The 12902-nt window shown below is 44.0% G+C and overlaps 1 protein-coding gene across 1 annotated transcript in view; it reads left to right on the plus strand.

The window, feature by feature from the left end:
- PRICKLE2 (prickle planar cell polarity protein 2) overlaps positions 1–12902 on the plus strand; it is an 85749-nt gene that overhangs the window by 17316 nt on the left and 55531 nt on the right. The window lies entirely within an intron of this gene.

The raw sequence follows: 12902 nt of genomic DNA on the forward strand, positions 1-12902 counted from the left end.
TAGGGAAATGCAAATCAAAACCCCAGAGAGATACCATTTCACACCTACTAGGATGGCTATAATTTTTGAAGTGGGAAATAACCAGTGTGGGTGAGGATGTGAAGAAGTTGGAGGCCTCGTTCATGTGCACTGCCAGCGGAAATGGCAAACACTGCAGGCACTGTGGAAAACAGTTTGAAGTCCTCAAAAAAATTAAACATATGATCTGACAATTCCACTCATAGGTATCTACCCAAACAACTGGAAGCAGAAATTTGAGCAGATATTTGTACACCGTGCCAGTACAGAGTGAAGCGTTGTTCACAGTAGTCAAAAAGGGAAAACAACCCAAGTTTTATCAACAGGTGAATAGATAAACAAAATGTGGTATATTCATCCAATGAAATAGTATTCAGCCGTAAAAAGAAGATGTTCTGATAGACGCTATGACTAGAAAGAACCTTGGGGGAAACTATGCTAAGTAAAATAAGCCAGAAAAGAAAAATATTGTATGATTGCCCTTAGATGAAATACCTACACTGGATAAAGTCATAGAGGCAGAAAGTAGATTAGAGGCTAGGGGAAGGGAAGAAGAAGGAATTCTTGCTTAAGGTAAGATAGAGAGTTTCTGTTTGGTATGATGAAAATGTTTTGGTAAAGGACTGTGGTGGTGGTGATTGTAATTAATGCCACTGAATTGTGCACTTTAAAATAAAATGGGGGCACCTGGGTGGCTCAATCAGTTAAGCATCTGACTCTTGATCTCCACTCAGGTCTTGATCTCAGGGTCATGAATTCAACCCCTGCTTTGGGCTCCACAGTGGGCACGGAGCCTACTTAAAAACAACAAAAAATAAAATAAAATAGAATAAAATAGAATAAATTAAAATATAGAATAAAAAAATAGCAAATCTTATATAGGTTTACCACAATAAGAACATCAGACATTTTTATTTTAATTAAAAAATGACTGTGGTGCAAAGCCAGTGACATTTTGTTGTTTGTGACAGTGGCATAATCTGGCTCATCCTCACCAAACCTTCCTTCTCGTCTGTTTCTCCACAGTAGCACAGTATAGGACATTCAGAGTTTTATGGCCATATCTAACCTTGAACTGCAGGCCAGGGTATTACCTTCCCTGACCTTTTGGCCTCTTAGAGCAGGGAAGACTCCGTTCTTGCCATTGTATCCGTGATACATTCGCAACTTAATGGGGCGGCCATGGAACTCAGGCTGAAGGTAGCCATGGTGGTCAGAAATATTTATTCGGTAATATATACGCAGCCCCTTAGTTCTCATACTTTTTCATGGGTTCACAACCATCATTTAATGGGCAGAAATGAAACTGCCTTAAATGAACTGATTCCAAATAAAGATCACCCCTTATATTTTTTTGAGAGAGAGAAAGTGCATGCATGAACAAGAGCGTGCACGTGTGGTGTGTGTGTAGTGGGGAGGGGACTCACCCTCGCCTTGCAGGGCTCATCCCTGACATCGTGACCTGAGCTGAAATCAAGAGCCCGATGCTCAACTGGGTAAACCACCCAGGCACCCCAACCAACTTGTAATTTAAAACAGATTTCCCACAGCATCCTGTCATCACCAGTCTCCTGTCTATTTAAGGAAGAATTCTTATTAGAATTATAGCTTGTGTCCTTACACATCACTTTGAGTAGTTAAAAAGTTGAATTTGTTCTAGGATTTTTCCTGTTGCTCCTTTCTAAATTTTCTTCAAAATGGTTTTACATGACATTGTATATCTGTTCTTTCTAATAATAGAGGAGGAAAATGGACTAATTATGTGACATGTAGAATCAGAAACAATAACTTAACACAAAGAAAAGATGCCATATAGGAAACTCCTAAGGAATCCACCTAGGGGAGAGGTAACCCAAACTGATGTATTTATTGGGACACAATTGCTACATGTCCATCCCATATAAGTGTCTCCTCCTTTCTCACTAACAAAACCTGATTTTATTCTGAACAGCGATTATTAAACTAAGGGTTACATTTCCTAGCTTCTCTTGGAGCTGGGTCTAGACAAAAGGTTATAAATAGAAGTTGGATAATACTTCTAGGAAATCTCTAAATGTTATTGATCCAACTGGGAGATGGGTAATTTTCCACTTGACCTTCCCTATCTTCCTGCCTGGAATGTGAATATGATGGCTGGAGCTCCAGCAGCCATTTTGTGATTTGGAGCATAGATGCCATTAACAGTTAGGATGGTGGTATAGAAAGATAGAATCTAGATGCTTGATGGTTTTTACAAAATGTGCCATATTGGCCCTAGCCCACTATAGTTAGGTTGTTATTACTAGCTGCCCAATTCTAATGCAATGCAATTCTTACCTCCACTGTTTTTATTTTCAGTAATAATACTCACCTGACAATTATATATGGCCTTATGGTTAACCGTGTATTTTCGTTCTGTCAACACCTTTAATCCTCACAATGCTGAGAGATGAGTACAGTTATCCTAGTCTTAAAAATGAAGACACGGAAGCCCAGAGAATTTAGATAATTTGGTCACAGTTGCAGACTGAGCATCTGTCATAGTCAAGACTCAAACATTAAATATCAAATGCAGCTTCTCTCTTCCACACTGTAGACAAATACTAACATGGTTGATGTTTGAGTGGCTATCCCAGAAGTGGAAAATCTTTTTTCATTTTTTTTTTTTTAAGTAGGAATCAATGACCTAAAATACCGTTGGCCATTCCCAGGATAGCTTAAAAAAAGTAGAGTTTTATTAAGGTTTCAGGTGGGGTTTTTGTTATTTTCTTTTTTGTAGATACCTACAATATGTTTGACTCACATCCTTTTTAACATTAGAAGAGAAAATCAGACACCTGCCAGTACATAAATGACTATTTTAACATGTTCTTCACTTCTGGATTATGCCCAGGGATTTAAGAAGGAAACAAGAAGGGAGCAAAGGAAAAGATGTATAAAGAAAGAGCAAAGTTTTTGGCACACAGATGGAGAGAACATGGAAAGGACTAGCAGAGTGAGACCTGTAAATATTTTGAAGAATGTATCCGTGAAAGTAGATGACTTGACGCAATGTGCTGTTTGCCAGAACCATCAAAGACAGAGCTAGAGCTGGATGGATTGTCTTCATGCCCTTTGAAGTAGTCTTTAGGTATTTACAGACCTCCTACCGTTTTTACCTTTTAAAGAGAGTTTGCCAAAGAAACTGACAATATAAGTTTAAGACAGTGGTATGCTGGAATTGGCTGACCTCACAAGATCCAGTTGGTCAGTTTTCAGGAATTCTGTAAGCCAGTTGTTAAATTCAGCCATTTGGCCGGCGGGGGGGGGAGGGGGGGGCGTTGCAACTTTCTTTTTTTTTTTTTTTAATTCAATTAGCCAACATATAGTACATCATTAGTTTTTGATATAATGTTCAATGATTCATTAGTTTCATATAACACCCAGTGCTCATTCAGCCATTTTTAAAGCTTAATTGTATAAACTTATATTAAAAACAAAGGTGATAGGTACTCAGAACTCATCCCTTCCTAATGACTTTCCTCTGTTGCGCTGCTATCTGTGCTCTTGGGTTTATTTCATCGGTTACCTCCGTGCAGTGACAGTACCATATAATGGATGCAACTTTGCGCCCTTCCCAGTCCCTCATCCAATGACATCACACAGTAGCTAGAAATCATCCACAGTGGGATTGTTTCCACATGGAAATGGGCAAACGTACACATTTAGGGATTTGATTCATTGTTCTTTGAAACTCTGTAGCATTTTTGTCCGCGTCAGCTGGCTCTTGCTGTATTTTAACTTTGCATTACGGCCACTTGCGTGCTTGTCTTATATATTGTACTCAAATAGAACCTCCTTCGTCTGGGGATCATTTCTTATTTGTATGCGTGTCCTTTGCCCGCGAGTCCTGAACTGTTCCTTGCGTATAGGAGACTGTCTTGTCCAGTCTGCTCAGGCTGCCTTAATAGAATTCTGCAGACTGGGTGGCGTCAACAGCAGATTTTATTCCTTCATAGTCCTGGAGGCAAGAAGTCCCAGATCTGGCTCCCAGCAGGGTTGGCCTGCAGACAACTGCCCTCTGCGTGTGTCTTCACATAGCTCTTTCTCTATGCACGCACGCTCCTGGTGTCTCCTCCTCTCCTTACACGGACATCAGTTCTTTCTCATTACAGCCCCACCCTTCTGGCCTCATTTAAATGTAATCCTCTCTTTAAAGGCTCTGTCTCCAAATACAATCACTTTGGGGGTTAGTGCTTCAGCACGTGGACAGGTGAGTACAATTCAGTCCATGACACAGACATGTATGACTTACGCATTCGATGGCTTCAAAACTAAAAAAAAAAAAAAAAAAAAAATAGAACCTTCGCTGTGTGCCTGCCTCTGTCCTGGTGGCACTACACCCTTTGAGCCTCATGGCAATACTTTAAGGTGACTGTTATTGTCCCCATTTTACAGATGAAGATATTGACTTTATAAGAGATATAGAGTAACTTGCCCAACTGTGTACAGATGGTAAGTGTTCAATCCGGTATTCAGACCCAAACAATGTGATTCCAGAGTCCAAACACTTAACCATTAGAGGAAACTACCATCCTGCTCTTTCCATACATATGTATGTGTATGTTTTGTCTAAAGGAAATATTGAAACTGTTACCAAAAAAAGTAAGCAACTGTTGAGGAATTTTTAGCAGGGCATGTATGCAAATGTGTAGACATTCTGCAAGGAGTGTTTTGGTAAAATTGGGGAAGGGGAGTCTTTATGTAATTGTAGTTTGAAGGGGAAGTGTTGAAACTCCAAGTTCTTTGAATTCTGGAACCTCTTCTTTAAGACGGAATACAATAACGGCCAGGTAATGCTCCAGACTAAATGGGAGGTATTTTCTAATGAAACATTGAAGTTTAATATTCTAATATTCTAAATAAAAAATTTTTAAAGCCTAAAGGTTTGGAGAGAGTGCGTATGTGGAGTAGGAGGCGTATAAGAACAATTCACATGATTTGTGATTACAGGAACTACTCAGGACATAATGTGATTATTTTCTGTAGTTTCAACAAAGTCGACTCAAAGAAATTCTCTAGCTTCAAATACAAGTGGGAGTTGCTTTGCCCCTTCCTCTTAAAGAAACAGTTCCTTGTCAGTTATTCCCTTCATCTTTCTAACTGCTCCTCCAACCTCCCCCCCCCGGCCCCGCCCCCCGCACATAGGAATCTTCAGTGACAACACAGGTGCTTTGATGGGATGAAAGGGAAGCTCTGTGAGTTTTACCCTGGTTCCTCCGGAAATCTCACCTGTGTATTCTCTTGCTCCGTGTATCTGTCCAAATCCTTCCATAAACCAGAGAGGCAGAAAGGTGAGATTTGAATACAACATGCATTCACTCAGCAAACACGTGTTGAACACCTGCTAGGTATAAGACACTCATGGTGGGGGGGGGGGCAGTATATAGCCAACGAAATCCCAGGTATTCACACTCTAGAGGAAACAGAGACAGTGAATGAGCAGATTATGCATTGGCACGTGGTAAGTTCGTTGAAGAAAAGCAGGTTAAGTGTTTACCAGTTTCAATATTATTGACATTTTGAGCAGGCTGGTCTTTACTGTGGAAGCTCTCTTATACACGGTAGGAGACCCAGCAGCATCCCTGCCCTCAACCCACTATATGCCAATAGCATGCACGTTTGCACGTACAGACACACTCACCCCAGGTGGGACAACCAAAGATGTCTCCAGACATTCCTAAATAACCCCTGGGGGTCAACAGTAGCCCCGTTTGAGAAGCACCAGTCTCATGAACAAGAGGTGAAGGTGCTGATTGGTTAAGGTCGTCCTCTCTGATAAGGATTGATTAGGGTCGTCCTCTCTGATAAGGATCGATTAAGGTCGTCCTCTCTGATAAGGATCGATTAGGGTCGTCCTCTCTGAGGAGGAAGACCTCTCTGATGAGGTGACCTTTGAGCAAAGACTGGAGGAAGTGAGAATGGGCATCACATAAATATCTGGGGGAAAGGATGTGCCTGGCGAAGAGAATGGCTACTACAAAGGCCCTGAGGTGAGAGGAAGAACGGGGAGAGCACTGGGAGCAGAACTGAGCCACAGGAATATCATAAGTGATAGAATCAGCCAAGTGTTCAGGAGGCATGATCTGTAGTGAAGACTTTGGCTTTGAATCAGAGGGGAGTGGGAAGTCATGAAAGATTTTGAGAAAAACAGTGACCTGACCTGGTTAGTATTCAAGTAGGGTGGTTCTTGCTGCTGAATAGAGAATCACCTGCAGGGGAACAAAGGTGAAAGCCAGGGTCCAGAAGCAGCCGTGGCAGTCATTCCTGTGAGCACTTAGTCGTGGCTAGTTGGTCCTACGGGGTGGAGGGGAGTGACTGGATTCTGGGTATGTTTTGAATCTACGTCTGACGTGGTTTAATGTTGAATCAGACATTGCGTGCGAGAAGAAAAGAAAGAAAGAAAGAAAGAAAGAAAGAGAGAGAGAGGAAGGAAGGAAGGAAGGAAGGAAGGAAGGAAGGAAGAGAGAGAAAGGGAGGGAGGGAGGGAGGGAGGGAAGAAAGGAAGGAAGGAAGGAAGAGAGAAAGGGAGGGAGGGAGGAAGGAAGGAAGGAAGGAAGAAAAAAAGGAGAAAAGCCTTTGAAATACTCTTCTTTAAAAATACCCTGCATATGAGCTTTCATTTCTGATTTTTGATCCTACTCCTGTGGGAGTTGAAGCATGATGGAGGCATTGTTTAGACATTAGGTATTGGACTGTTATTTCCTACATTACTTCCTGAGTAAACCAATTACAATTATAATGTGGGTCTCCAGGAGAAAAGGAAAAGAGCCAAACTTGGTACAATTTTATCTCTTAGATGCCACTTAACACCACTTTTCTCCTCTTGCTTGGGTAATGAAATTCTGGCAAGTGGGGGCACAGTGAACAAATGGGCCCTTAAAAGCAGCCCATCACCACTTGCTTGTAGCTGTAATGCTTCCCGATTGTTCTCCAGGTCTCCATTTCAGAGCTAGTGTGCACTTTTCATAAAAACCACTACATGCCGCAAATTCAGGCAGCATCTTTCCCTTCTCTGTAGCACCTGCCTTCTGAGACCTCAGGCATATTCTAGATAGTGCCTCCCTGAATTGAGGTAGATTAACCGAGGTTCCAAGCTTCTCAAACTGCAGGAGAGGGAGAGTGTGAAATAAAGGTCTAATCTTCTAGTTAGTCTCTGGGTTAAGATGGGCTTTTATAAAGCCTTTCAGATGTGTCAGCCCACATCAGAGATTATACCTCAGGAGTTTTCCCTCACTTTGTCTGGTCCTGTTTGCGTTCCTCTTAAACCAGTGTTTCTCCTGGTGTGGTATGAAGTGTTTATTAAGAATATAGAATTCTGGGAGCACCTGGATGGCTCCGTCAGTTAAGCATCTGCCTTTGGCTCAGGTCATGATCCCAGGGTCCTGGGATAGAGCCCAGCATCAGGCTCCCTGCTTGCGGGGAGCCTGCTTCTCCCTCTCCTCCCCACTCATGGTCTCTCTCATTATCTGTCCCTCACTTGCTCACTCTCAAATAAATAAATAAAATCTTTAGAATAAAAAAATACAGAATTCTGGGCTTTTTTTTTTTTTCAGACCCAGAAGAATGAAAATGGGGATAATGTTTAATGAAGACCTCAAATGATTCTGCAGTATGCTAGCATTTGAGAACCATTGCTATATCATTTGGAATTACAGTCTAGTACCTGAGACTATAAATAAAGAAATCATTTCTTTCTCTCATTGGTAAAAGAAGTTCAGAGATAGGCGATCCAGAGCTGGTTTGGTGTTCCATGGTATAATAAAGAACTTCATGGTACAAGATGGCTACTAGAGCTCCAGCCATTATTTTTACATTCCACACAGGAAACAGTAAGAAAGGGGGATGGGGGGGGGGAGAGGCCTTTGCCAACTGTTCAGCCTCCTTTAAAAGCTCTCAGGAGTCACATGCTACTTGTCATTGGCCAGAATTTAATTGCAGGGCTACTCATAGCTACTAGGGAGGTGTAAAAATATTATTCTAAGAGGGGCATATTGATGCTTTAAGTAAGATTTTGGTATTCTTATTAAGGGGAAAAAGGAAAATGGATGTGGGGGGGCCCCCGTGTCTGCCACAACTCCCTTATACCATCATTCCATGGAGTTGTGGAAAGACAGTTTCATTTGGAGTACCCCTTTTACCTCCTGCCAGTTCATTTTGGACCATATGTCGGTTATTTTATGGAGAACACCAAAGGAAAACATGTTCACCATGTATGTGGTCAGTCATACATATTAGGAATCTACTATATCTGGTTTTTTAGTTCCTTCCCATCCATCTGCCAGTGTCTTGTTTTCTTGATAAAGAAGGCCAAGCATCCATGAAAAACACAGGAGAGGATAAGGAAGACAGCTCCAAAACTGGCTCTCCCCTTTTATAGCTGTGTGTCTAGTGAGGACAATGTACCAGCCTCTAGGGTGCGTGGGGGGCTGACAAGGTACTGTATACAAACACACTTCCGGCATAAGAACCACTCCCTAAAAAATATGTTCATTTAGAGGGTAAAGGACAGTTGCATCTGAGATCAGCCAAGAAAGTCTGACTTCTTTGTTGGCTTCCACTCTTAAAAACACCGGATGCTTTTGATATGGAAAATGTCCCACCCAATAACAGGAGCACTTTGCCCTCAGAATGTCTTATCCCTGCCAGAGCTGGTAGAATCCCCCTTTTCAGCATGTATATCGGTGTGGCAAGAGACAGCTGCAAAATTAAGATTCCACAAGCTCCCTCCCCTCTTCGGGGCCGCCTGGATCTCCTGGAGAGCCTAGGAAGACCATCATTGGCCTGGCAACCTCATGGCATTGGCTGCTGAGGGAAAACAGTGAGATGGCCCTGCAGCTCTTGAAACATGCTCTCTGGACCACCAGCAGGGGCATCGCAGGAGAAAGCGGTACCAATGCGAACCATCAGGCGCCACCCCAGTCCTGTGGAGTTAGAAATGTGTTTTAAGAAGCTGTCCCTGTGGTTCTGGTGCAAACTAAAATTTGAGAACCACCGCTCTACATGAAGCACTTTGCACTTCTTCTTTTTTTTTTTTTTTAGCACACTCTTCTCTCCAACAGGGTGTCCCTTGACTCCCTCCCTTCCGTCTCTGCCCAGGCAGAAATGCTGTCAAATGTGCAGTTCCTTCTAACAAACCCAGTCTCTCAAACTGGGCGAGGCCTTACTTTGTAGATTTTATTTGCACACTGACTAAAGCTCTTACAATCCATCTGACACAGACTGAAGTTCTTGCCAAACCTCGCTGTGGGGAGTGACACCGTAAATAAAGGCCTTCAGCTATCTCCTTTTCCTGAGCCAGTTGACTGTGTGCACAATGCTTCTGTTTGGGGGAAGTGTACCTCATACAGCTCAACCCAGGGTGCAGTATCACAGGGCACCTCTCCCTGAGTAATGAGTAAATGGAATGGAGTTTCTAGCACATTCCGTAGTCCTGCTTTTGGAGAGTGATACTCAGTATACACAGGAGGAAAAAGTGACCACCATACCAGATATTACTCGGTAATGGTCATCATTGACAAAATTCTATTGGATTTGATTATTTGCTTGTGAAAATTAACGAGAGAAACATGGTTGGACCAGAATGAGCAATCTGCAGGGTTTTCAGGGGTGGTGCCAAATTTAATTTCCATAGTGCCAGAAAATACACTAAATATTTTCCCCTTACCGTTGGTTTGCTTAGTGTTTGTTTTGGGCCACACAGTAGTTTTATTTTGGAGGATGCCAGAGACTACAGGCAGCAGTTCTGTGTTGAGCCAGAGCCAGACTGGGAATTCAGGAGGGGAGTTTCTCCATCATTCCCATCCCTTTGCTCAAGGAAGGGCTTGGACTTCCCTTGCTCTTAAACAGCAGGAGGAGGAACAGAAGTCAAATGGTGGAAGGACCAAGGGAAGTGGTGAAGGACCACCTCATTCCCCATCCTCGGAGCAAGCCGGATCACCTACCCTGTAACATGGGGACGATTTGGGAGGTCGTTAGTTAATATTAGCTGATTTGGTTTCATAATGGTGCATTTCACTTGGTAAGTTTTTAAGTCATTCACCAAACTGTTGGCTGCCTTCTGAGGAATTATTTTTAGTACATTCTTTTTTCAAGGAATTATCGAATGCTGGTAGAAAGGACGTATTTTCTGCAGTGGTGATCAGTAGGCTTGAATTACAAAAGGCAACTCAAGACGCCCAGCCAGGAAAGCCAGAGCTGTGTTCTTAACGAGTAGTCAGTGCCTCTGTTGACATAAGACTTCCAAGTCTTCAGGATGGACCTCTGCGTGCCAGGGTATTTATTTAGCTCCTGGTCCTTGGAGGTCTCCAGTCACGGCCGCCTCTGCTTTGCCCAGCCCTGACGTGTTGGGACGCCTTTATCTCCAGTCTCAAAACAGGGTGGAACTTCTCTAATCCAGTCTGCAGGTGTGGACCTTGCCCAAGACGGGGTAAGCAGGGTCCTTCTCTGGTGACTTCGGAACAGAGCCAAGTGAGTCAGTCTAGGATGGCCACGAAGGGAGATTGTGTAAGTTTAGGTGCTGTGGGAAACCTTAAACTTTGAGAAGCTAAGGAACAGATCCACAGAGGAAGAAGACGAGGGTCCAGGACACTGAGCATAGAGAGATGAGAATCCCTTACCAGTTCCCTTCCAGTAGCCAGTCCCGTCTCCTCCTGAAACCCAAAGATTCTGTTGGGTTTCTGGAGAGAATGGCACATCTTTGTAAGAATCTGCCTTTTTTTCCCCCTCTGAGATCAAACTAGCTTCAATAACATTTTTCCCCCTTGCCACCTTCTTTCTTAGACTAAAGTAGTTGGGGGCCTCCAGGTTTGGCCTCACTCTGACAGCTCATAGTGTGACTCTGCCTCTCACAAGGGAAGAGAGGCCAGGAAAGTTTGCATTGTTCCCTTGGGAGCCTGCGGGCCAGATGATAGACTCACCCCTATGTATTCGTGTTACTGATTGTTATTGAGGGCCAAGGGCTTAGCCTTCGCTCTCGTTTAATTGCCACAGTCCTGTGATGAGGATTCTCAGAGGTTCTGGAACTCACTCAGGAACACAGAGCTGGGAAGTGACAAACCCATGAATGGGGGTTCAGGAACAGCTGGCCAGGCTACAGAAGAGGCAAGGAAGATTCCAGCCAGGCTCGGCCTTGGCCCATGTCAGCGAAGGCTGGACTCAAGGTGCCAAGTCACAGGGGTTCTTGGGGATGCCCGTGCTCTGGGCGGTGAAGAGGGGTGTGTGAGGAATGAGGGGCAATTCGGGGGAGGGTTCATGGCACTCAAATCGGACTCTCCTGTCAAGCATCTCTAGTGACTTCCTTTCTTATTAGCATCTGTCCCTGAAGTTCTGTCACTAGAGTGGGAATGACAAAGGGACCTTGCAGCAAGGCTGTGCTACAAGCAGTCTCTCAACTTGGGGGGCGAGGCCCATTCCCCAAGACACAACCTCTGCCTTCTGCCTGCTCTTTTTTTTTTTTTTTTAAGATTTTATTTATTTGACAGAGATAGAGACAGCCAGCGAGAGAGGGAACACAAGTAGGGGGAGTGGGAGAGGAAGAAGCAGGCTCCCAGCGGAAGAGCCTGATGTGGGGCTCGATCCCAGAACGCCGGGATCGCGCCCCTGCCTTCTGCCTGCTCTTAACCTGCTACAGCGTGTGACACACGGGTTCCTCCGAGCACAAACTGGAGTGCCGGTCTCCGGTGGGCCCATGACCAGCTCCTCATCCCGAACTAACTCATGGTCTGCGCTTCCATTTCTTCTCAGAGAGACTGCTGGTAACCTGTGGGCTGCTTTCAAAACCCGGAGCCCTTCCTTCCCATCCCCAGACGTGGCTCCCTGCCAGGTGCCTCTAGGGAGGAGTTGCAAGGCCCTGTCTTGAGAAAGCCAGCTGGTCTCTGAGCAGTCTGTTTATGGTCGCCTTTGGCCTTTGCTTAAGACAGTAATACGCAGACGATGGAGAATGGTTGCAATCATGTGTTATGAAAATAAAGGTGGCCTTCTCATTGTTTTAAGGCCTTGTCATTGCAAAGCCTTCCCCCCCCCACCTTTTAAAAGTTATTATTTCGTTTCTGGAGATCAAAGTAGATAGAGCTTTTGTAGCTCTGTGCCCCAGCATTCCCAAAACATGTATTCATGTCGAGGGCTCCCTAAACTCAAGGGAATTAGACCAAGCTTGTGAAGTGGAATAAATATGATGAATTTAGAGCCTCAAGTCTTCTGTCTTCTGTGTCTTGTTGAATGAATGCCTTGTTTCGCAAGAGCTGGTCATGATGCTAAGAGATAGTTGAAAAGAATTTTCCATGATGTCATCTGAGCTTGTGGGATTTTTTTTTTTTTTCTCTCTCCCCTGTATAATAGCATACCTTCTGTTTTCTGTTTTCTCTTTTGGCCAGTTTTTCTTGACCCTAGTTTTGCATACAGCTGGATAGTAGAATGTCTGTTTTCTTTTCCCAAGCAAAATTAGATGCCTTCCCAAGTCTTTGTTAGAGTTGAATGAGCCCCAGAAAGTGCAAGAATATGTCCTAACAGCCGTAAACAGGAACATTCTAGGATGTGCAAAAATCCTCCCGTCAGTGACAATTTTTAATTACATACTCAGTATCCCAAATGTAGTGACTCTCTTTTCGGACAGATGGCAACTGCTACCTGCCCTTACAAAGCGCTCAAAACCTAGAGGGCTTTCAGTGTTGGTGGAGCCTGAGGGACCCAGGCGCTCAGCGAGCGCCAAAGCCTGGCTCTGACTCCAGTGTGAGGCAGGCACCAACACATCCCTTTGGCTAGGGAGGCACGGTGCACGCCGGAGACTCACGGAGAAAATGGTAAAGTTGCTCTCTGTCTCGGGGGGAGCCGACAAAGCTCTACCCTCTGGGTTCCTCCGCCTATTT

The sequence above is a fragment of the Ursus maritimus genome, unplaced genomic scaffold (assembly GCF_017311325.1).
Source record: "Ursus maritimus isolate PB19 unplaced genomic scaffold, ASM1731132v1 scaffold_14, whole genome shotgun sequence".
NCBI lineage: Eukaryota > Metazoa > Chordata > Mammalia > Carnivora > Ursidae > Ursus > Ursus maritimus.